The 24681-nt window shown below is 39.8% G+C and overlaps 1 protein-coding gene across 3 annotated transcripts in view; it reads left to right on the top strand.

Annotated features, from left to right (window-relative positions):
• Positions 1-5164: 5164 nt before the first annotated feature.
• The window catches only part of KATNBL1 (katanin regulatory subunit B1 like 1), a 35502-nt gene continuing 15985 nt past the window's right edge, over positions 5165-24681 (top strand). The window contains exons 1-2 of one of the 3 annotated variants that reach the window (XM_082736838.1): positions 5173-5319; positions 17617-17672. The gene's annotated coding sequence lies outside the window, so the exon portion shown is untranslated. Of the gene's footprint in view, positions 5320-10991; positions 11214-17616; positions 17673-24681 lie in introns of all 3 variants that reach the window. The other 2 variants (XM_082736837.1, XM_082736836.1) reach the window with 2 other exon arrangements.

Raw genomic sequence — 24681 nt, 5'->3', positions numbered from 1 at the left:
TTTACAATATTTGTTTTCTCCCCTATAAAAGATTCAGAGTTTGGGTACGTTTGGGCAACACTGTATACATCTTTCTTTTAGAGATTTACAAATGATGTTGGTATTTTAAAGACTGAGAAGTACTACAGTAAATAAATATTTACTTAATATTTGTTTAACCCAAAGTTACCAAATTTTGTGGCCAAGGAAGCCTTTTTTTTCCTTTTTCTTTTTTACTCCTTTTTTTCAATCTGTCAACATCTTATAGAACCAGTGTTGTGAAGAATATAGCTAATTTGGAATAGGAACCCAAGCCCATCTCTCGAGGCTGGGATCTGCTCTGCTCTCCCAAGTCTCCTTTCCATAGACGTTATCTTTTTTCTTATAATTGCTGTCCTGCCCATTTCATTGCTTTCCTGCCTGCTCCCAGCCCTTGAACTCCTCTTCATGAGGCCTGTTTGTTATGAGGCCCCAGTAGTCGTGAATCCCCTAAGCAACAGCACGGCTGGGTTTGTGTTGCATATGGCCATAGGGTTCATATGCCATGTACTAAGTACCAGGCCGTCAGCACCACAGTGAGTCTGTCTTCCCACCACTGGCCCCCCTCCTAAAGCTGGTGTCATTCCAGGGCTCTGCTTTCCAAGGCAGCGCCCAATCATACATTTTTCTCTCAGAAAAATCACTGAACAGGTAAACGGGGGTGTTTTGTAGAGAGATCACTGCACTAGGGTCTATTGACATGTTTTACCAAGGTTACCCTACTTCGCAAACAACCCTTAGAAGAACAATGTTATTATCCCCACTGCGCAGCTCAGGTAAAAATGAAGTAGAAAGGGCCCAAAAGCAGGGATCCAGGCTTCTGATAGAGATGAGCTTGGCTCCAAAGCTAGTGTTCTTTCTGCTCTAACACGCTGCTCCCCATCGTCTTCTCCTTGATAACAGTGTACCCTGATTGCAGGAAATCTGCTGGGAGAAGGGGGGGAATGGTCTCCTGGAATGCAAATTTGAAAATCTATAAATAGTGAATATCCTCACCTGCTTTCCATCTGTAGAGGTGTAACAGAGAGCTGCTTCCTAAACTGTCTTAACAGAAGGATCCCCTCCCAATCAACCATCTCCACCACTCCCACCCTCCAACTCCCCCTCCCCCACAAAAAAACCAGTCTGCTTCTGCACCATCAAGGGCATCAGTACTGTGGTGGTGATTGAAATAATCCTGAATCTGGTAAGCTACAAGATTTGCTAAATTCCACTGCCACGGCCTTACCTGAAACGTTCCCTAATAACATTCCTTCCTTCTACAGTATACACAGGAAGGTGGGCAAGAGAGGAGCAGAAAAAAAAGGACTGACTTCCCACTTCCTCACTTTGACTACCAAAGTCAAGGGTGTGGAATTTTTCCAAAGGCTCTGAGGCTGAGCAGTGGATGTGTTTCCTTAAGGAATAGATGAGCCATTGCTGTCCTTTATTTAGGTCTTTTCAAACATTGTCCTTTATCAGACCTGGCATCAGTCTGCATTGATGAGAATGACACACACCACAGTAAAAGCTGTAGCTTCCTGAACCTCTGGTCTGAACTACAACACTTTCATACCTAACATTCTTGCTGTCAGTCTTCCCTCTGTCCTACTAGCCATCTTGCAACTCGGTGACAGATCAATCCTTCTAAAGTACTGATTTAACTTCATCACTTTCTCCCCTCAATGCCTATGCCTTTTTTTTAACTGCCATTTTTTAAAAAAGATTTTTATTTACTTATTTGACAGAGGGAGAGATCACAAACAAGTAGGCAGAGAGGCAGGGAAAGAGAGAGGGGGAAGCAGGCTCCCCGCTGAGCAGAAAGCCAGATCCCAGGACCCTGAGATCATGACCTGAGCCGAAGGCAGAGGCTTAACCCACTGGGCCACCCAGGCGCCCCTTAACTGCCATTTTTACTATGTACATTTATATTAATTGGCATGGTTTGGCTTATATAATGTGATATTTCTCATAAAAGAGCAGTTTTCAAAGTTGTAAGTAGGATATAATCTCATTTCTGTTCTTAGATACAGCTACATTTGCATAGTAAAATACCAGAAAAAAAACCCATATTCAAATGGAAATAGTGCTTATGCATGTGCAATAGACTTTTAAGGGTTTCTAGTGATTTTTTTTCTTTCCCAAGAACCTTTGCTTGATCATTCCAGATCTTCACAACCTGTCAAGTGACTGCATACCTTTTCAGTCATTGCTCTCCATACTCTGCAGAGCCACCTCCCTCACTCAGATTGGGAGAGACAGTGGTCCTAGAACTTACTTTGCACTCCCTCCCCTGCCCCCAAAATGTCCAGAGTACCCTGCTTGTCAAAATCCTGTCCAGCCTCTCAGGCCTGGTTTAAATCTTCCCCCATGATCCTCCCCAATGGGTTAGAAGGAGGCATAAGACTTTGCATGAGAGTTCTTTTTTCATATGGGTGTTTATGGTCAGTGTCACTCTATACACCCTGAATGACGTTCATACCCCTAAGAAAGGCAGATGGGGTGGGGGCAGAAAGGCTGCCTGAGCCTTCAGTTCATTTAGATGCAAGGAAGAGAAGGTATTTAGAATGAAGGAATGAGGGAATAGTCAGGGGAGTAAATTCCCTTGAAGACCGCTCAAGGTGAGGGCAAGCAGGGACAAGGATGGGTGGAGGGATAATAAAAGTATGTATAGACTGCACTATATATATATATATACATATATATATATATAGGACTTGAACTCACAAACATGAGATCAAGAGTTGCATTCTCTACCAACTGAACCAGACAGGTGCCCCTCTTTTTTTTTTTCTTAAATCATTTTTTATCTATAAGAGGAAAAAAAAAAATTGATTGGGCTCCAAGGGAAAAAAATTCAATTTTGATCGACTAAAAAGTGTCAATGAAGGAAACTGACCTGCATTCTCATCACTAAAATGGTATATATTTCTTTATTTTTTTTAAGATTTTATTTATTTATTTGACAGAGAGAGATCACAAGTTGGCAGAGAGGGAGAAGCAGGCCCCCTGCTGAGCAGAGAGCCCAATTCGGGGCTCGATCCCAGGACCCTGAGATCATGACCTGAGCCAAAGGCAGAGGCTTAACCCACTGAGCCACCCAGGAGCCCCTAAAATGGTATATATTTCAAACATAGCAATACAAAGGCAAATTTCTTTATTTTCACCTTAAGTTATGTTGACACTTGGCAGCCACATGAGATCTATGGGTCTGGGCTGCTCATCACTGGTATAACCTCAAAACCAGAGTCTAGGGACGAACTGCCTGAGAGACTGTGCCCTGAGAAACTCTAAAAAGGCAAATATCGGGATTCTTCTCTGGCCTCAAACCACCTGAGGCCTTGTTTTAGCTGAGATCCTTCTATGTTAACACAGCAGATTCCCTGGAGTCCTAGGACTCCGTTATTTTCTTCTCTCATCAACCAGCCTCCCTTGAGGTAAAGTACTGTGTCTTACACTCTTTTTGTCCTCTTCTGATGAGGGCCCCACACGATGCCTTTTGTGGGTCATCAGGAAATTCCTGTTTATGATGAGAGTGATGAAGAAATAGCTTGATAAAAAATGACTTCACCCATGTGCGTTGAATTTTTATTTTCTTTAAAAGAGCACACCTACTTAGTGGAAGTCTAACTCAAGGAATGTTCTGTGTTGCACAGCCCTAGAACCCAGGGTTCCTGCTCCCTTCCCTCATGCACCCTGCTGGAGTCTCTCAATAGTCCCACCTGTTACAGGTGTGGCCCCACACATAGGCATGTGCCTGCTTGTGCTTGGCTCTCAAAGGCATCGCTTACGCAAAATATATCTTAAAAGATTTCTCCCACCAACTCAAGTGGTGACCCAAATTTTCACCTTTACTTAATTTTTTGCACTAAGTTACCAGAGAAGAAAAATCTATTGTTTGTTATCATCTAATGACATCTTAGTTCTGATTAGTTTGTCTACCACGCCTCCCATTGCCCTGAACTCCCACATTTAGTATATACTAATTTAGTATATAATACTAGTATTACTAGTACTAGTAATTACTAGTATTATATACTAAATTAGTATATACAACATTTAGTATATCATCGCACCCACCACAGTGTATTGGAATGATCTCTTTTCCTGTTTGTCCAAGCCACCATGAGCTCCTCCAGGCTACCTATGGCAACTGGTATAGTGTCAGCCTGGCACGTGGTAGGCCCTCAAAGATACTGGTCGAACCAAACATAAGCAACCCAAGCTCTGGAGAGTTTAGAAAAAAAAGAGGCTAAAAAAAACAAGTCAAGGAATGTAGTAATTGCAGAAAGGAAATGTTTCATCAAAAATGAACCACTTGATTGGCTTCTGCAAGAGGTGAGAGGCCTAGCAGAGACAATCTTGCTCCTGTCACAATTTGGTTAACCTTGACCAGTGATTTACCTTTGAAGATGGGTACACTCTGCCTCTACTATGATGAAGAGAATTTTCCTCAGTGATTCAAAGTAGGTGAGGGACAGACTCAACCCTCACCTCATATTCCAGTGTTTCCCACACCAAAGAGCTTGAGCTTGCTTCCTGAGGATAGGGTTTGCATCATAGATATTTCTTGTGTTCTTCAGAATCTAACATAGAGTCTGACGCGTATAGGAACTGAAGCATAATAGCTAACAAAAGGTATAGTGCTTGCCATATACCAGACACATTCCTCTAAGCATTTCATATGTATGAATTCATTTAATCCTCATAACTGTGAGGCAGAAACTATTATAATCTCCATTTTACAGATGGGCAAACCAAAGCACACAGGAATTTATGTGACTTGTCCAAGGTCACATAGCTCTAGGGTCCATGACTTTAAATACTTTGCCTTAGTACATTTAAGTGGGACTGAATGAATACAACTCTCTCCGCCCCATACTTTTAAAGCAGATTGTTTCATCTCCTGGGACAACACTTAAAGCACGGTCTCCCTCACCAGACTGTTATTAGCTCAAAGTCATTCTTTGCCCCTTGTCCATCGTCAGTTCCTGGAGAGTCACTACTTGCCGCCCCATAGCAAGACTACCGCGCACGCCCGTGGCCACCAGGGGGCACGATGGCCACACGTCCTGCTCCCCCTCCCTTTGATCCTGCGAGACCCGAGGAGGGCGGAGCCAGCGTTGGGCGGGGCCGGCCAGCCCTCCCTCACTTCCCCCCACCCAACCCCCCGGGAAGCTATCCCGGCGGGCTGCGCGCGCGGCTGTGTTTGAATGGCTCAGAGTGGGGCTCGGCCCGGGAGCCGAGGGACCATCTGGGCTACCGAGCGCGGTTGGTTAGTGCCGGAGCTGGGCTGAGGCGCCGCGCTACCATGAGGCGCCGGTAAGTGACGGCCGGGCTTCTGGAAGCCCGGCTCCCGCAGCTGCCCTGCGGAGGCTGTGCGTCTCGTCGCGCCCGGACGCGCCCTGGGCCCACCTGAGGCCCCACGGCGGCCTCCACTCGTCGGAGCGCGGCAGCCGGGCTGCGGGGTCGGGGGCGGGGCGGCGAGGCCGCGGCCTCGGAGCTGGAGCCCCTGCCCGGCTACGGCGTGGAGCATCCGGGCGGCTGGGGTCCGGGTCAGGAGAGGCGTGGACGCGGCCAGCTGTCACTTAATTTATCTGCGGGTGGGGCCGGCTTTTTGCACGCCGGGGAGGGGAAGGACGGAGCGCGTCTGCGGCGATCTGTTTCAGGACCTGTTTTCCCGAGCCGCCGAGGCCGGGCCTTGGTATTTCCTTATTTTCTGCCGGGTCTTTGGTTCCCTGACAGATAAGCTTTTGTTTAGCCGGACAAAAACTTGACATAACTGCATAAGAATTGCTGACTGCAACTTTAAAAACCTCATTGTATTTTCTGAAAAGTTGTTCTGTAACAGTACCTAGGCTTTTACCACGCTTTTAAATTGGCTTAAATATGGAGATAACAAAGAGTTCAGTTGTTTTCTTGTGGCTTGTAAAGTTCCTTGGAAACAGAGGTGTCTATGTCAGTTTCTTTACAGATTAAAAGAAAAAAAAAACTGGGACAAATATTAGTTGTGTAGTAATCAGTTTAGCACTAGCAAAAGTTCTGAGAACCTAGACGACCTAATAGCTTAAACTTGTGTCAGTGGTTTATTCTGTTTTGTTTGAACCTGCTTCAGACTTGAATCAGAACGTTACACATTGAGGCTTTTACTTGGCTAGTAGCTAGCATTGTAATAATAACAATGGTAAATATTTCTTTTGGGACTTCTATATGCTAAGCACTGTTTGAGAGCTTTACTTTGGGACGGATACTATTATCCCCTCTTGGACAAGGAGGAAACTGAGACACAGAGAAGTTGAGTAACTCGTACAAGGATACACAGCTAATATGTTTGGGACCCAAGCAGGCTGGCTTCATGCTTTTAACTATGCTGCCTTTTTTTTTTTTTAAGGTTATTTATTTATTTATTTATTTGACAGACAGCGATCACAAGTAGGCAGAGAGGCAGAGAGAGAGGGAGGGTAGCAGGCTCCCTGCTGAGCAGAGAGCCTGATGTGGGGCTCCATCCCAGAACCCTGGGATCATGACCTGAGCCGAAGGCAGAAGCTTTAGCCCACTGAGCCACCCAGGTGCCCCCTAACTATGCTTCTTTAACTGCATTCTTTACATGTGTGTCTTTTTAGTTTACAGAGCTCTTTATTTACTTCTTCAACTGGGGATATATTATATGTGAAGTGTGTTTGTGTATATATACGTTCACACACTATTAAATTCAGTTCTCTGCTCTTGTTGACCATACTTACGTTTTGTGCACTGAGCAGATATTTTAAGATAAATGGAGTTCATAAAGTTCCATGTTTGTGTTGTAGTTTTAATTCCTTTGTATCATTTCTTCAAAGTGTAGAGAACAGTTTGAAACCTATATATTCCTTAAAATATACCATTATATATTGTTTTTGTTCTAAGTCTGTTTCACTCAAACTATTGAGTGGTTACTCTGTACTTGGAATAATTATACTTCCAGCTCCATGACAAGAAATAAAGAAATAAAGGAAATGTAGAGAGTGTGAAAAAATTTAAAAGCACTTATAACCTCCCAACCGCACCCTGAGCAGAAAAAAACAACTGTTTTAACATTTTCGTGTGGTGGTTTTTTTTCAAAAATTTTTTATGCTGATAATTATTTTCCTTTCTGTAAAACTAGGATTATACATTTTTCCCCTATGGGTTTGTATTGTTTTGCCTTTTTTTTTTTTTTTTTTAAGATTTTATTTATTTGACTGACAGAGATCACAAGTAGGCAGAGAGGCAGGCAGAGACAGAGGAGGAAGGAGGCTCCCTGCTGAGTAGAGAGCTCAAGGCGGGGCTGGATCCTAGGACCCTGGACCATGATCTGAGCCAAAGGCAGAGGCTTTAACCCACTGAGCCACCCAGGCGGCCCCCCCCTTTTTTTTTAAGTCAGAATGTCATATGATTATTTCCCATTGCTTGAAAAATGCTCTTTTTAATGGTCGCAGGCCTTGTTGTGTGTATGTACTTTTGAAATTGGAATTTTTGCTTTATTCAAAAGAGACATTTTGAGCAAGATACGGAATATGGTGACTGACTAACTATAGAAAACAATAGGGGCAAAAGTCTATGGTATCTTCAAGGTTTTAAGACTCAGAAACTAAAAGAATGGCAGAGCTACGGAAATAAATTGGAAGTCTCATAATAATTTTTTGAGGGGGGTTTCTCATAATAATTTTCATCTTAGGTATGGAAACTGCCATCACAGACACCCATAATGAGATTTTAATGAGGATCCTTGTTCCTGTCAGTTTACATTCCTCCTAAAAGAAGAATTTTTTTTTAAAGATTTTATTTATTTATTTGATAGAGATCACAAGTAGGCAGAGAGGCAGGCAGAGAGAGAAGAGGGGAAGCAGGCTCCCCGCTGAGCAGAGAGCCTGATGTGGGGCTTGATCCCAGGACGCTGAGATCATGACCTGAGCTGAAGATAGAGGCTTAACCCACTGAGCCACCTAGGCACCCCTTTTCATAAAATTTTTAAAATCAATAATCTTTCTTCTCTTTTCTTTTTTTGGGGGGGGGGTGGTGGTGGTACAAAGCTGATTTTTCCATTCTTAGCATGTCTTATTTTTCTCTTGAAAGTTTTTTTAAAATACAATTTCTATTAGAATACGAATAAGGCTCATGTTGGTTGTTCATGAATCTTTGAGAGATTAAAGGGAGAGTTTGGGTTTTCAAATGTATAAATTGGTACAATTTATAAGCAAGAGATGAGTGTAACCATTCTGGAGGAAGAGGAATTATCTTTAAAAATGCTTGCCTAGTGCCTCACAATAACATCACCCTCGTTTTTGTTTTTGTTTTTGTTTTTGTTTTTTGACAGAGAGAGATCACAGTAGGAGAGAGGAAGGGAAGAGATCACAGAGAGAGGAAGGGAAGCAGGCCCCCTGCTGAGCAGAGAGCCCGATGTGGGACTCGATCCCAGGACCCTGAGATCATGACCTGAGCCGAAGGCAGCGGCTTAACCCACTGAGCCACCCAGGCGCCCCCTCACCCTCGTTTTATCAATCATTACACTCATGACCCATATCAGTAATTTGGTACTTTCTGAAAAATGTATTTAGGAAAGTAATTTTAAAAAGAAAAAAAAAAACCACCTTAAACTGAATATAAATGGTACCTTTACTGGGAACGTACACTTTCAGCTTGGATAACTTAACAGTTTGACTTTGCTAGATTCAAATGCTGTGTTTACTACTTTGTGCTCATGTCCAGGTATCTTCTCTAGTATGTATTAACTTTGGAGAAATTTTGTATTTCCTCTCTTTGTTCTGGGGGCATTATAAGGATAGAGATGGGGGAAAGAGTCTTCTGAAATGGACCCCCAGTTTGCTTCCCCTATAACCACCTCTCAAGTTTACACACTGCCTGAAATTCTTTTTGCCTTGAACAGTCATCCAGAAACCTATCACCTATGTATGAATCATGAATCCCCATTCTAGCATCTCTTCTTCTCACTGGTATAATCTTAAAACGCGTTTGGTATTACATGGAAAAGACACTAACACTGGAACTCACAGTTCCAGGTTTTGCTCTCCTACCGGTAACTGAGTGTTCTTGGCCAGATCTCTTAATCTCATTTGTAAATTGAAATTATCTTCAAGGTCCTTCCCAGCTTTAAGAGTCTGTGAATCTGTGAAGTATTTACTTTTCAAGGGTAATTATCTCTGGTGAGACTGTTAGTCTTTCACATGCATTAATCAGATGATATCTTCCAATGGCATTTGTAAAAACTACTCCCGTGTAATAGGATTGGGGGAGAAATTTTAGAATGGAATTTAACTGCCACTAGCATATAAGTTGCAGTAGGGCAGGGATCATTGTTTTGTTCACTCATGTTTTCTCAATGCCAAGAATGGTAATTAGCCTGTAACATGTACTTAATATTTGTTGAATGAAAGGAATGGATTGTTGCTGAGGAAAGACAAGCTTGTTGGAGTGCTGCACAGATGCTCTGAGTCGTTTGAAAGAACTCCGAATACAACCCAACTTGATTACAACCCAGTCATTTCTGTAATATAAAAATCCCTCCCAAGAGATAGTAAAGCATCCGTTGCTCACTTGGTTGCCTTTCAGAACTCTGTAGTAATTACTGCCCTGATTGCCCCTCATACTTAGAATACAGCTTTGTCCATTACCAGATCTTACTTTAGTGCTACCTTGACTTTTGAGTGTGCCTTTTACTCTTATTTGCAGAAATCTGGGCCTTACTGGGCCTTTTGAGTGGCTCACATCATTAAGCATCTGTCTTCAGCCTCATCTAGCTCTCGGTTCAGCGGGGCATCAGCTACTGCCTCTCCCTCTGCCCCTCCCCCTACACACACACACCCTCTCTCTCTCAAATAAATAAAATCTTTTTTTTTAAGATTTTATTTATTTATTTGATGAAGATCATAAGTAGGCAGAGAGGTAGGCAGAGAGAGAGGAAGGGAAGCAGGCTCCCTGCTGAGCGGAGAGCCTGACATGGGGCTTGATCCCAGGACCCTGGGATCATGACCTGAGCCAAAAGCAGAGGCTTTAACCCAACTGAGCCACCCAGGTGCCCCCAAATAAATAAAATCTTAAAAAAAAAAAAAAAAAAACTTAGGCCTTGCTTATTTCCTGTACTACTTAGTACCATCATTAACAGTATGTTTAATGTTGTAGCCAAAATAAATCATAGAGATTGATTAAAATTTGGCCTTTTGTCTATGGAGGATTCATGGCACAGCTGTTGGAAACTAGTACTCTTGGGACTCCTGTTAGTCATCCTATTTCTATAACTGCCATATAAAATAATCTTCAAGAATAGTTTTTTTTTTTTATTAAAAAAAGTTTACTTAAGTAATCTCTGTACCTAATGTGGGGCTCAAACTCACAACCCTGAGATGAAGATCCTCCTACTTGACTGACTGAGCCAGCCAGGTGCCCCAAGAATAGTTTTTAATCATATAATTTCTATACAGAGCTTCTCAGTAAGTGTATTTTGTCTAGAAAATTAAAGTTCGGGGGCACCTGGGTGGCTCAGTGGGTTAAAGCCTCTGCCTTCGGCTCAGGTCATGATCCCAGGGTCCTGGGATCGAGCCCCGCATTGGGCTCTCTGCTCAGCAGGGAGCCTGCTTCTCCCTCTTTCTCTGCCTGCCTCTCTGTGTACTTGTGATCTCTGTCAAATAAATAAATAAAATCCTTAAAAATAAATAAATAAATAAAGTTCAGGTTCCTGACCCAGTATCTAGGGACTTTTGCATTTTATCCCATCTACTTTTCTAGTTTGTTTCCTCCACAATGATCTGAACTCAGTAACTATTTAATTATTGAATAGTTGCTGTAGATAATAAACAAAAAGCACAGTTATTCTCACCTGTTTCCGGGTAAGGAAAGACTGGTAGGTATCCCTTTATAGGGTGGCATTCATTATTTGGGGGAATATTTAATGAAAAATAGCATAAGGGACAATAACTCATAACCTCCATGTAAACAGTTTTTTCTCTTCTTGTTGGCAGATCTATTTGGAAACTGAGTAAATAATCAGAAGGAAATTACTTATGTATATTCAGTGGCATCAGTTGACTACTTAGTGAGACTGACTCCATTATTATGTAGCCCACAACATTGTTTGGATGATTTCTCAATCTGGATGGCCTATGTTATTTTGCAGTAACAACCCCCAAATCTCAGTGGCTTATTTATAACAAAGGCTTATTTCTCCTTGATTCATCTTACATGTGAGTTATCTGGAGGCTCTGCTCTGTGTTATCCTTGCTAAGGAATGTGGACAGATGGAACCTTAATCTCTGTCCTGTTGCTAGTTGCCACAATAGAGGGATGGTGATAGTAGTGAATCATACAAAGTGGCTCTGAAAGGCTTCTGTTTATATTTCAGTGGCAAAAGCAAGTCATACGATCATACCTAACTTCAAGATGATGGGCAAGTATAAACTTACCATATATGTGGAAGGAGAACTGAAATATGGCACAGTTTTAATTTTTACCACAGATACTCTCCCATTGACTTTTTTAAAAAATATTTTATTTATTTGACAGACAGAGATCACAGGTAGGCAGAGGCAGGCAGAGAGAGAGGAAGGGAAGCAGGCTCCCTGCTGAGCAGAGAGCCCGACTTGGGGGCTCGATCGCAGGACCCCTGGGACCATGACCTGAGCTGAAGGCAGAAGTTTTAACCCACTGAGCCACCAAGCCATCCCACTGACATTTTTAACTATTTTGTGACTCCTCACTCCCAGCTGACCATTATCTTTCAGGGTTGACTTTGTCTTTCTTTAGATAGGTTCCTTCATTCATCAGCTGTTTATTAAGCATCTGTTATGTGCCAAGCACTTTTTTAGATGCAATGAACATGATTTCTGCTGTCAGTGGAGCTCACAGTCTATGGGAGGACATGAATAATTAGCAAATAAGCAAGCTAATTTCAGATACTGATCGTTGCTATTTTAGGGGGGAAAAATACAAGGTACTGGTATAGAGAATGGAGGTAAGGTTGGGGTTATTCTTGATTGGGTGGTCAGGGAAGTGCTTTTGGGTGGGTAACATCTGAGCTGAGAGGTAGAAACCGGGAGTATATAGGAGGAATGTTTAAGCAGAAGGAATGGTTTGGCCACAAAACGGAAATGAACTTGGCATGTTGAAGGATAGAAGTCCAGTGTAGCTAGAGGATTTAGGAGGAAACCGATACAGTCCAAAAGAGAAATGATGGTAGTTTGGTCTAGGATGGTGGTAACAGAAATGGAGAGAAATGAATAATTTGGGAATACATTAAAAAGGCAGAATCAGTGGGTTGGAGATATGGAATTTATGAATCCTTTGGAGCTTTCAGCAACTGGGAGGATGGTGGTTCTATTTACTGAATTAGGAACAGTTGAAAGGATCAGATTTGAGAGGGTGGATATTAAGGGTTCTATTTTCAGTATGTTAAGTTCAAGAATTATTGACTGTGGAACTGACATGCACATGGAGCTACTTACAGGCAGTTGGTGATAAGAGTTCAGAGTTGAGGGGAAACATTGAGAGGGGCATTTTTTTTTTAAATGAGGTCAATATGTTTAATTTGGTTACAGTTAAGTTTTAGACCGGGTTTCATTATACTTCATTAAGGCAGTGTGATTCATATGCTGGAAAAGGGTGTTCCCTAAGAGAAGAGGGCATTTTCAAATTTCAACATATATTCTGACTTCAGCCCAGGGGACATGGTGATAACAAACCACTGTAATGGATAGGGATATGTGGTAATCCTTGCAAGTGTTGGAATGTAAGAAGGATTAAAAACTATTCTTATAAAAGGACCCTAGCATCAACTTCTTTTGATTTAATTCTCAAAGGGTAGTCTACCCTTTCTTTTAAGGTGTTAGGGTATACTCCCCTTTGTTGTCCCACCCCCCACAACTTCAAAGTTAGGCACAAGTATTATAGATTGATAATCTTAGTCCAAATCATGAAGAGAGCACATTAAAATTAGTTTATATTACCTTGTCTTTTTTGGAGTTGTATATCCTATTGGAATATCCTTTCATACATAGTGTCTTACCTATCTTGAAAGCATCAGAAGTACCTTTAGTAGCTGAAGAGGGGGTCAGAAGGAATCCTTAAGGTGATGTTGTCTTATATATGTATATATTTATGTACATTTCTGAGTTTAAGAAGACTGTAAGAAAGGATTAGAGTATTTTTCCTCCCTATAAATGTTTCCAGAAAAAGACTGTAATATTTTAACAGAGAGAATAAGATATTTAGCAAAACATGATAAGATAATCATCTACTTGGCTTTTGAAGCCCTAAGTCTTCCTAAAGATTCAGGTGTGTAGCCATTTAAGAAGAGAGATATATTATACTATCAAGACATTTTATAACTTTGTAAAAAATAATTTTATCACATTTTTATTTGACTTCCAGTTAACATACAATTTAATATTAGTTTCAGGTGTAGAATTTAGTGATTCATCACTTATATAGAACACTCAGTGCTCATCACAAGTGTCTTCCTTAATACCCATCACTCATTTAACCCATTCCCCCACCCACCTCCTCTCCAGTAACCTTTAGCTTGTTCTCTGTAGTTAAGAGTCTGTTATGGGGGTGGGGAGGGGGAAAGATTTTCTTTTAAAGTAATGTCTACACTCAACTTGGGGCTTGAACTCACAACCTCAGGATCAAGAATCACACTCTACCAACTGAGCTAGCCAGGCGCCCCACTATCAGTACATTTAGTTTAGTTAAAAGATAATACTTGCATTTGATACAAAATTCAAGAAGTCCAAAAGGGAAAAGTCTCCCTCTCATCTCATCCCTGAGCCATACTTACTACCCTCTCTTCTTGTTTAACCTTTCAGAGATATTCAGTGAATATACAGGCAGTCACTTCCATACACATTTTGTTTTTACATAAGTTGTAACATACTTTTCTGCACCTTCTGCTTCATCAGTGATATTTATGTGTAACTTAATGATAGCCAACATTTACAGAGTGATTAACCATATGCCAGACATTGTGGCAAATGGATTATTTTATTTAATCCTCACAACACTACCCTGGAAAAAGGTTAAGTAATTTGCCTTTAGTCACATAACTATTAAATGGTTAAAGTGGGACTCAAACCCAGGGAATCTGACTCTAGGACTTGTGTCACCTGGTTACAACATACGGCTTCATCCTTTCAGTTTAATCACCTAAGAAAAGTACAACTTCATATTACTTCTTTCAGATGCAAACTAAAACATAATCTTATTTATTGTCTGTCAAATTCTCAGGGATAAAAATTCATAATACAGAATCTTCTATCATCAAGGGTGCCGATAGTGGTTATTGCCCACCTCTGTCTGCAGGAGTGTGGATTGGAGGGCAGCTTTCGATCTGCCTATTTGCCAGGCTTACATAGTTGCCCAGTTCAGTAAATGCAGCAGTTTAAAATAGAAGTTTAAAAGCGTTGTTTTGGGGTTGGTTGAGTGTCTGCCTTCAGCTCAGGTCATGGTCCCAGAGTTCTGGGGTCAAAACCCATATTTATCAGGCTCCCTGCTCACTGGGTAGCCTACATCTCCCTGTGCTACTCCCCATGCTTATACTCTTGCTCTCTGTCTCTGTCAAATACATAAAATCTTTAAAAAAAATAATAAAATGATTGTTTCTATGAAAACTAATTGGAATGGTTTAGATACACTAGATGAAGGGAAGTGTGACTTAAAAACTTCGTATCAACTTAGGTGTAGCTTTCAAAGCTAAAGTTATGTGAAGTAAAACCATAGTCATTTAGAATTTTGTACTGGGGCACCTGGGTGGCTCAGTTGGTTAAGCATCTGCCTTTGGCTCAGGTCATGATCCCAGCATCCTCAGATTGAACCCTGCATCCAGCTTCCTACTCAGTAGGAAGACTGCTTCTCCCCCTCCCTCTGCAGTTCCCCGCACTTGTGCTTTCACTTCCTGTCTCTCTCTGTCAAATACGTACATAAGCAAGCAAGCAAACAAACTAAACTGCATGAGAGGAGAAGCAATTACTAGTGATTTTTTTACTTTAATTTGACTTGTTTTTAAAGCAGGTAATACTTGTATGAAAGGCAAAATTTTGTATAAAGGGAGCAAAAAGTAAAAAAGTTTCTCTACTGTTCCCCAGCTGTGTGGTTCACCTCTGTGGAAGCATTCAGTGTTTGTTAGGATGCTCTAATGTGAGAGAGGTCATTGTTATCCATGTTTATTTTATTTTTTATTATTTTTTAAAGATTTTGTCAGAGCACAAGCAGGGAAGAGCGGCATGCAGAGGGAGAAGCAGGGTTCTCACTAAGCAAGGAGCCCTGATGAGGGGCTGTATCCCCAGGACTTTGAGATTATGCATGGCCTGAGCTGAAGGCAGGCCCTTAACCAACTGAGGTACCCAGGTGTCCTAATCCGTGTTTATTTCTGATTTTTTTTTTCCTTTTATGCAGCATACTTCCTTCTGCCTCCAAATCTAGGGATGTGGAGTTACAGAGGGAGGGACAGGACCATAGACTTCCTGCCCACATGTTTTTGTTTCTCTCTCTCCCCCACCCCCACTCCCACATGACTCTTCTCGAGACAAAGTTGACTGCATCTGCAGTCTTTAAAGGGAATACTACCTCTAACCCAAAGAGCAAGGACATGACACGCCATTTAAATTGTATCATTGCAGAACATTGCTATATATATATATATATGTTTATATAGCCCACACATAAGATTTGCTGTCTGATCTGTTTCTTTTATGAAAATTTTTAATCCTGTGGAGAGGATGATATAATGAATATCCATCCGAATTACCCAGCTTCAGCCATTATCAGTGTTTCTTGTTTCATTGATTTTTCCCCTACTCTGTAAATCCCAAACATCATCTCTTTTCTTCTGTATGATGTATGTATATATATCTCTAAAAGACTCTTAAAAAAAAAAAGATGTGATAATAATAATACCATTTAACTAGAAATAACTAATGGTGTTTCCTTACTATCATACACTGCTAATGGAAATGTAAAATGATACAACTTTTCAAAGTTTGGCAGTTTTCTTAAATAGTTAAACATAAACCTACCCCCATCCCACTCCTTGGTATTTACCCAAGAGAAATGAAAGTATCTGTTCACGCTGCGACTCGTACAAGACTCTTCATAGCAGCTTTATTAGTAATAGCCAAAATTGGAAACAACCCAAATGTCTATCAGCAGATGAATGGAAAACAAATTTTGATATACTCACACAATAGAGTACTGCTCTGCAGTAAAAAGGAATGGACTGTTGATACATATAACAGCATGAATGATTCCCAAAATATGTTGAGTGAAAAAAACCATACCCCTCTTCCAAAGAAGAGTATATACTATGTGATTCTTTCTGTATAAAGTAGTAGAAAATGCAAACTAATCTGTAGTGACAGAAAGCAGATCAAGTGTTTGGGGAAGAAGTATAAAGGGACACAGGAAATTTTTGAAGATGGTGGATAAAGGGGCACCTGGGTGACTTTGTGGGTAAGTGTCTGCCTTCGGCTCGGGTAATTGATCCCATGGTCCTGGGATCGAGCCCTGTATTGGACTCCCTGCTCAGTGGGAAGTCCGCTTCTCCCTCTCCCTCTGCTTGCTGCTCTCCGTGCTTCTCTATCAGATAAATAAATAAAATCTTAAAAAAGGATGATGGATAGGTTCCATATATTGATTGTGGTAGTGGTTTAATGGATATATATGTGTGTGTGTGTGTGTGTGTATACACACACAAAATATTAAATATGTACAGTTTATTATTTGTTATACTTTAGGGTTATAAACAAGTAATTCCTTAATATCACATATCCACTTAATATTCAAATTTCCCTAATTATTATACATTTTAACAGCTTTTAAAAAATAAGATCTTAAGCAATGTCCACACATTGTATTCAGTTGATGCAATGTCTTTTAATACATAGCCTCCTTCTCTTTATTTATTTTTTTTCTTGCAAAATATTTGTTGAGGAAACTGAGTTTTGTGTCCGAAAGATTTCTGTTTTCTGGATTTTTCTAATTATATCTTCGTGGTAGTGTTTAACAGGTTCCTCTCTGACTTCTATTTCCTTTAAATTGGTAGTTGGTAAAAAGCAGTTGAAGCTTATGTTCAGGCTAGATATTTTTGGCAAGAATATTTAAGTGTTGTGAAGTGTATTTCCTATTGTATCACATCAGGAGACATGTAATGTCTGACTGTCTCCTTGTTTGTGATGCTAAAGTTGATGAGTGGTTTGGGTGTTATTGGCTTGATATATCCATTATACAGTTCTCAGTCAGCTTCCGTATCTGTTTTGGCTTTGTATTCATGCTCCAATCGAACAATCATTTCTGGAGAAAAACTGAAAATATGGAAATAAAGAAAGCTCTAGTAGATTATGATTTTTGAGTATGTAAGAGTTTTTACTGTAGTTGCTTAAATAGAGAGCTTTCCTTTATTTCATTTTTACAATTTCTGTTTGTCTTCAGGACTCAAATCTGGTGTGACATAGATGTATTTCTAGATACTTGATTGCCTCTCAAATTAGATTCACTGCTGCTGCTTTTTTAACAACCTGTACTGTTTGTCTTCTGTAGCAATTACTGTTTTATATTTATTGACTTTATTACTTTCTTGTCACTCTCCCTCCACCCCAGGCCATGAGCTTCTTGAGAAATAAGACATGAACTTCTTACTCATCTCTTGATACATAGTAGGTGCTCAGTAAATGAATGTTAAATACATGCGCTTTCTTTAATCATTTAAAAAATGAACTTTAAAATGCTAGTACTTTGTGATGATGTTCAGTTGCTTACTAGAGGAAATACACTCTATAAGGATATATTTTTGTGTCTTTGTATATATTTAAATTAAGAATTATTTAATTACCTTTTAGACTGTGTATCTGAAGGTGTGAGATACAGCTCCTGCTCATGAGTAGTTTTGAAGTCTAATTGGCAAGAGGAGACACACCTGGATCAGTCAGTGCTCAGTCATGTCTTCATGTAGGCCCTCAGTTATTTGTTAATTGTTAGAGTCCTAAACTATGTGACGTTAATTTACTATGTACCATAAAAAGGTGAAGGAAGAGATCATTGAAGATAGGAATCAAGAAATGATTGAGAGAGGAAGATTTTAACTCAGTCATGGTCTGATAGGCTGTGATGGAATTGAAAGGGACACTTCTGTTTCATAAAAGAAGAAACATTCTGTTTCCCAAAAAAATATGAAACATCAGGAAGGGCAGGAAGTATTAATAGCAAAACAAATGAGACTTATTGTTATAAAGTATGCTTTTTCTGTTTAAGAGTGGTTACAATGAGTCTTTACCCTTTTCTCTGTTTCTTTTTTGAAAGTCTTAATGTGGTTCACTTTTTAAATCTTTGCCATCTTCTGGGATGCTTGGGGGTCTCAGTCGATTAAGGGGCCTGCTTTCGGCCTAGGTCGTGATCCCAAGGTCCTTGGATTGAGCCCCACATCGGGCTCCTTGTTTAGTGGAGAGCCTGCTTCTTCCTCTGCTTGCCACTCCCTCTGTTTGTACTCTCTTTCTCCATCTTTCTCTTTCTCTCTGACAAATAAAATCTTAAAAAGAAATCTTTGACACTCTTGATCCTTCTGTGAACTTCCAGTGTTAGTGCTGTCCCTCCCTGAAGTTTGCCTACTGCTTTGAAATCTCTTTAATCAGTTAAAGTATTCTGTTCAGTTTTGACAGCTAGGTAATTAACTTATTTACCTCCATTCCCTTTGTCCTCCATTTTTCCTTTATTAAAAAGACAAAACCAAAACCAAAAAAATGTGTTTTATTGTCTGCAGGTTTTCTTTTACTTTAGAAGGCAGGGTAAATACACAGACATTTTCACTTTTACAGCTGAGGAAATGAGGCTCAGCTGTTTCCAAGGTCACAGAGCTAGTTAAGCTGGAAAGCTGGGGATTTGAACATGGGACAGTTTGACCTAATCTTTTAGCTACACTAAACTTTAAGGTTGGATGAGTCATTAATTTTTCACCCAGGTTGTGAGGTTTGATACCTACTACATAGTGAGCAAAAAGCTTTCCCAGAGAGCTTGGGAGAAGCAGGAGAAGCCTGGAAGCCTTTGCAGGTTAAACTTTTAACTCCCACTAGCTTCCAAGTGAGAGCACTCACCCCCCATCATTGCACACAGAGGGCACTGAGGGCATCTTCTGTCTTCAGGGCCAGACAGCCTACGTAGATGAGTAGAACATAGAACCAGAAGGGCAGGCCTTGGTAATCACAACTCAGAGCAGATAGATATATTTCAGATGCTTTGAGGAATGTTTCTGGAACCTCCGGCACTGAAATCTGGGCCAATTCCTGGAGAAGAATGGATGTGGGCCCAATGGAACCGTATTTTTTACTTTGTCAAATGAGTGTTGAGTATCCAAGGAGCCTAATGAAAAGCCGTGAATGATGTGTGTTTTACACCCCAGTTTTTTAAAGTCAGGTTATTGCATCGTCTTCACGGACATGAGGTTTTTTTTTTTTTTTTTTTTTTTTTTCCTTAAAGATTTTATTTATTTATTTGACAGAGACACAGCGAGGGAGGGAATACAAGCAGGGAGAATGGGAGAGGGAGAAGCAGGCCTCCTGCTGAAGAGTTGTATGTGTATAGTCACTAACACAATCAAGAAATAGAACATGTCCCTCCATCCTCAAGACTCTGGCAACCACTGCTGTTTTTCTTTCCCTACAGTTTTGCCTTTTCTAGAGTGTCATAAAAGTGAAGTTATATAGTATATAGCATTAGGAATCTCACTTCTCATTTAGCATAAGAAGATTGAGACATTCATGTTGTCATGTGTATTAGTAACTCCTTCCTTTTTATTGGTGAGTAGTTGATAATTTTTATAGAAAAAATATTGAAAAATCAGTCTTGGAAAATAAATCTTTTAACCAAGGTGAGGTGACCATACATCCCAGTTTGCTTGGGACAAACCTGGTTTATGCCTGTTGACCTAGCATAATTCAGTGAAGGAAAAAAAAAGGTCAGAATGGATCCAGGAAATATTTTTTTAAATTTATTTATTTGACAGACGGAGATCACAGGTAGGCAAGGAGGCAGGCAGAGAGAGCGAGGAGGAAGCAGGCTCCCCACTGAGCAGAGAACCCGATGTGGGGCTCGATCCCAGGACACTCAGATCATGACCCGAGCTAAAGGCAGAGCCTTTAGCCCACTGAGCCACCCAGGCACCCCCCATGAAATATTTTGAAGAAAGATTCAAGAAGACTTAGTGATTGGTTGGAAGGAAGAGAGAAGTCAAACAACTCCTAGGTTTTTAGTTGAGAGAAGTTTGATACCAGCAATTTAAAATATGGTAGCTAGGAAGGGCAGTTAGATGGTTTGACATTGGAAGAGATTGAAGAAGTTTGTTTTAGATGTGTTGACTTGGACTACCAATGCCAGGTCAGGAGGCCAAATAGAAGTTGGAGGAGAGACTGGGTCTAGAGAAATAGCTGAAGCCTTGAAAGCATGTTTTTCTGATTTTGGTGTAGAGATAAGAGTTGTTGAAAGAAAAGGAACCAAAAGGGAGTAAGGGAGCAAGGAGACTCAAGATACCGTAGTGCTGTGCTCTATGAATAGATACTCTGCGTGCTCATGCGAGTGTGTGTGTGTGTGTGTGTGTGTGTTGGGGTGCAGTGAAATGGTGAAAAAGCTAAATGGTGATTAAGAATGAGCAAAGTCTTTAGAGTTGGCTTGGCTGACCTTGATATGAGCATCATCGGTGTTATAAAAGGTTCCCTTACAGCAGCAAGTGACCTTGAAGATGGATTTTTTTTTTTCCAGATGAGAGGACAAAATAAAATCAAGGTTGTAAAGGGTTAAAGAGAAAATGGAAACTAAAAAGCACTCATTGTAGAAGTTTGGCAGGAAAAAAAAGTAGAGAAAGAGTATAGGAGTTGATAGAGGAAACCTGAGCATGTTTGAAAGCAGAAGGGGAGGAATCAGTTCAAAGGGAGAAATTGAAGATATAGAAGTGGGGTGGGGCGGGGAGCTAAGTTCTAAAAGAGGTGAGAAGGCAACAACTGAGAAAATTAGATAGAGCTGTCCTAATTTTGGAAAAGGTAAAATAGAGCCTTCCTATGAAATGTTACCTTTATGTGTTGGCATTTACACCTTTTTCACTTTTTTACTATAAGGGAGTTCTATAATTAAACTATTTTATAAGACAGTGGCCTCATTAAGTTAAAGTATTTTTTTAAAAAAGTTAAAGTATTTATTCAGATTATGAAAATAATTCATGTTCATTGTAGAAAATAGAGAAACCTATAAATGAAGGGAAAAATTACCTGTAATTTCACTAGCAATAAATAACTTATGTTGATGTTTTGATACAGCTCTTTTTTTTTTTAAGATTTTATTTATTTATTTATTTATTTATTTATTTATTTATTTGACAGAGATCACAAATAGGCAGAGAGGCAGACAGAGAGAGGGGGAGGAAACAGTCTCCCTGCCGAGCAGAGAGCCCGATGTGGGGCTCGACCCCAGGACCCTGAGATCATGACCTGAGCCAAATGTAGAGGCTTTAACCCACTAAGCCACCCAGGCACCCCCTCAGTTCCCTTTTTTATCACCTTGTTTTTTAACCTGATCCAAATTTCACTGTTAAACGTTTAAATAAGTGCTGCAGATACCAAAGCAGTTCTGTGTCTGGTAGCTGAATATAGAGGGAGGGAATCCATATCCACAGGCTCTAAAGATTCTACCAGAAAAATCTCATCTTTACCTTCTGTTCCTCTCCCTCTCATTGAAACTCTTGAAGAAAAAAGGCCATGTTCATCCTTTCCATTCATTTTTTTTGTGTCACAGCTGCATTATGGGGGAAACCTGTGATTTGTCTTTAAGCCTTAAAAATCCACTAGTGGGACTTAGAAGAGAGAAGAAAAGGTTACCCTTACAGGATAAGGGAAGGATAGGAGGTAGGACTCCTTTATAGTTTATGTTCATTTGTCTCTCTCCTGTCATCTAAGAAGAATTAGTACTCTCATCTTTTTTTTTTTTTTTTTTTTTTTAGTACTCTCATCTTAATTTAACTATTCTGGGTTGAAGGTTGACTGTATTGTGGCTAGGCATGAGTTGCATTTGATTAATGAAAACAAAGTTGTGGTAGAATAGCATGGATTCTGTGCCCCACACTCTGCCACTAACTAAGCCTAGTGTCTTTGGGCAAGTTACTACATCTCCTGGGCTTAAAAAAAAAAGCCTAAAGCTTTAAATTCTAAAGCCTCTTTAGTTCTTATTTTTATGTATTTTATTATTATATAATAATGTTTATGTTTAGTTTTCAACCTCAAGACTCTTGGGGAATATCATTCAAGCCCTTTGTGAAAGTCTGTGATAGTAATTGAAGAATACTTGATACCAGGAATATTAATTATTATAATTCTTTGTACACAAGCATGCTTTGCTCTTTTTTTTTTAACATTTTATTTATTTATTTGACAGAGATCACAAGTAGGCAGAGAGGCAGGCAGAGAGACAGAGAGAGAGGAAGGCAAGCAGGCTCCCTGCTGAGCAGAGAGCCCAATGTGGGACTCATCCAGGACCCTGGGATCATGAGCTGAGCTGAAGGCAGAGGCTTTTACCCACTAGCCACCCAGGCACCCCAACCATGCTTTGCTTTGTAAGAAGAAGAATGAAATTGCCTAGTGAAATTGCAAAGTTAAATGCAATGTAAATAATTGATGTGCTTTAGTATAGTATAAAAAGAAAGCTTAAATTAATTTGATCTTAAACTGTAGCAAGTTATTAGAGAAAGAAGTCTGGACATGTTTCATACCTGTATGATGAGTTTTTCTCATCATTGTGAGTAGGTAGGGAGTATGTGAACATTTAGAGCTGTTTAATCTTTTCATTTGGCAGCCATTGTAGATTATATGAATAGATCCCTTTTCATCTTTCTGATAAGAGATAGCTATATATAAGGGGAATTCAACCCTCCAACTCCTTCTACGTGCCAGTTTTTTCCTGCCTTCTCAAGAAAATATCCATAGCAATCACTGTTTTATCTTTCTTTTTTTTTGGTCTTATCTTTATTTAAGAAAATACGTGTTATAGTCACTGTTCAGAATAGTTCAGCCCTTGTTTTTTATTCTCTTTAGGCTTTTTTTTTAAATTTTTGCATTAAAAGATTATCCTTTCTAATTTCTATCCTTTCTAGTCATTGTCTTCAAATACTCAGTCTTTTTGTATCTTTTCAGGCAGCACTGTGGAAACACCTTGGAGCCCCAGCAGTTACTTTAAACTATTTTAGTAGCACTGTCAGATGCTCTGGAGGGGATAATCTTATTGCCCAAGAAAAATGCTACCAAATGTATAAGATATAAAGCAAAATGGAATTTGTAGTGTAAAATCCTTTGTAATGACACTTTACCAATTATATTTTGATAATTTACTTTTTAAAAGCCTTATTGAATTGTAATGTACATACCATAAAATTCACCTGTTCTAAATGTACAGTTTACTGATTTTAAAAATACACAGAATTGTACAGTCATCAACCATAATCTAATTTTAGAACATTTCATCACCACATCACCCCCAGAGAAGCCTTATATCCATTTGCAATTATTCTCACTCCCACCTCAGCCATAGTCAACTATTAATCTACTTTCTCTCTCTATGCTCTTTACTTTTATTAAAAGATTTTATTTATTTACTTGAGAGAGAGAACACAAGCAGGGGGAGGGGCAGAGGGAGTGAGACAAGCAAACTCCCTGAGTGGAGAGCCTGACTTGGGGCTCCATCCCAGGACCCTGAGATCATGACCCATGCTGAAGTCATGCTTAACTGACTAAGCCACCCAGGCGCCCCTCTATGCTGTTTACTTTTATGGACATTTCATATAAATGAAATAACATAATCTCTTATCTTTTGTGTTTGGCTTCTTTCACTTGGTATGATGTTTGTACATATTGTTACATGTATTAATATTTTGTTCAATTTTTGTTGTTGAGTAGTATTCCCACCAGACATATCACCTTTTGTTTTTCCATTCACCAACTGATACACATTTGGGTTGTTTCTACTTTTTGACTATTCTGAATAATTTATTTTATCAACATTTGCATACCAGTCTTTGTGTAACATAAACTTTCATTTCTTATGAATAAATATGTAGGGATGGAATTGCTGAGTCATGTGGTAAATCAGTATTTAACATTTCAAGAAACTGCCAAATGTTTTCCAGAGTCATTATGTCATTTTATATTTATATGGTAATGTGTGAGGATTCCAGTTTCTCCACATCCTTCTCAGCATTTGTTACTGTATGTCATTTTTATTATAGCCATTCTAGTGGTTGTGAATAGTATGCCATTGTTGTTTTAACTTTCATCACTATCATGGTATATCCATGTTCTGCTGTTGTTGGTTGGAGTTTTCTATTAATGTTGATTTTATCCTATTGATTGATGGTATTGTCTCATAGCCTTGTTGAATTTCTCTGTTCCCTCAGTCATTGGGAAGGGATATTGTTTGTTTCATATGTTTTCAGATTCTTTGGTGCTCTGAAATTTGACAGTTATGTGTGTTGTAGGTCTATTTTCATCTACAATGCTGACCCTAATTGTACTCTTCTCAATTTTTTTTTTAAGGTTTTGTTTATTTATTTGAGAGAGAGAGAGATAATGAGAGAGAGAAAATGAGTGGGGAGGAGAGGGAGAGGGAGAAGCAGGTTCCCATGAGCAAGGAGCCTGATGT

Source organism: Mustela nivalis, assembly GCF_964662115.1.
Source record: "Mustela nivalis genome assembly, chromosome: 6".
Lineage (NCBI taxonomy): Eukaryota > Metazoa > Chordata > Mammalia > Carnivora > Mustelidae > Mustela > Mustela nivalis.
The sequence above is the reverse complement of the archived record's forward strand: the minus strand, read 5'-3'. Positions and strand labels throughout refer to the sequence as shown.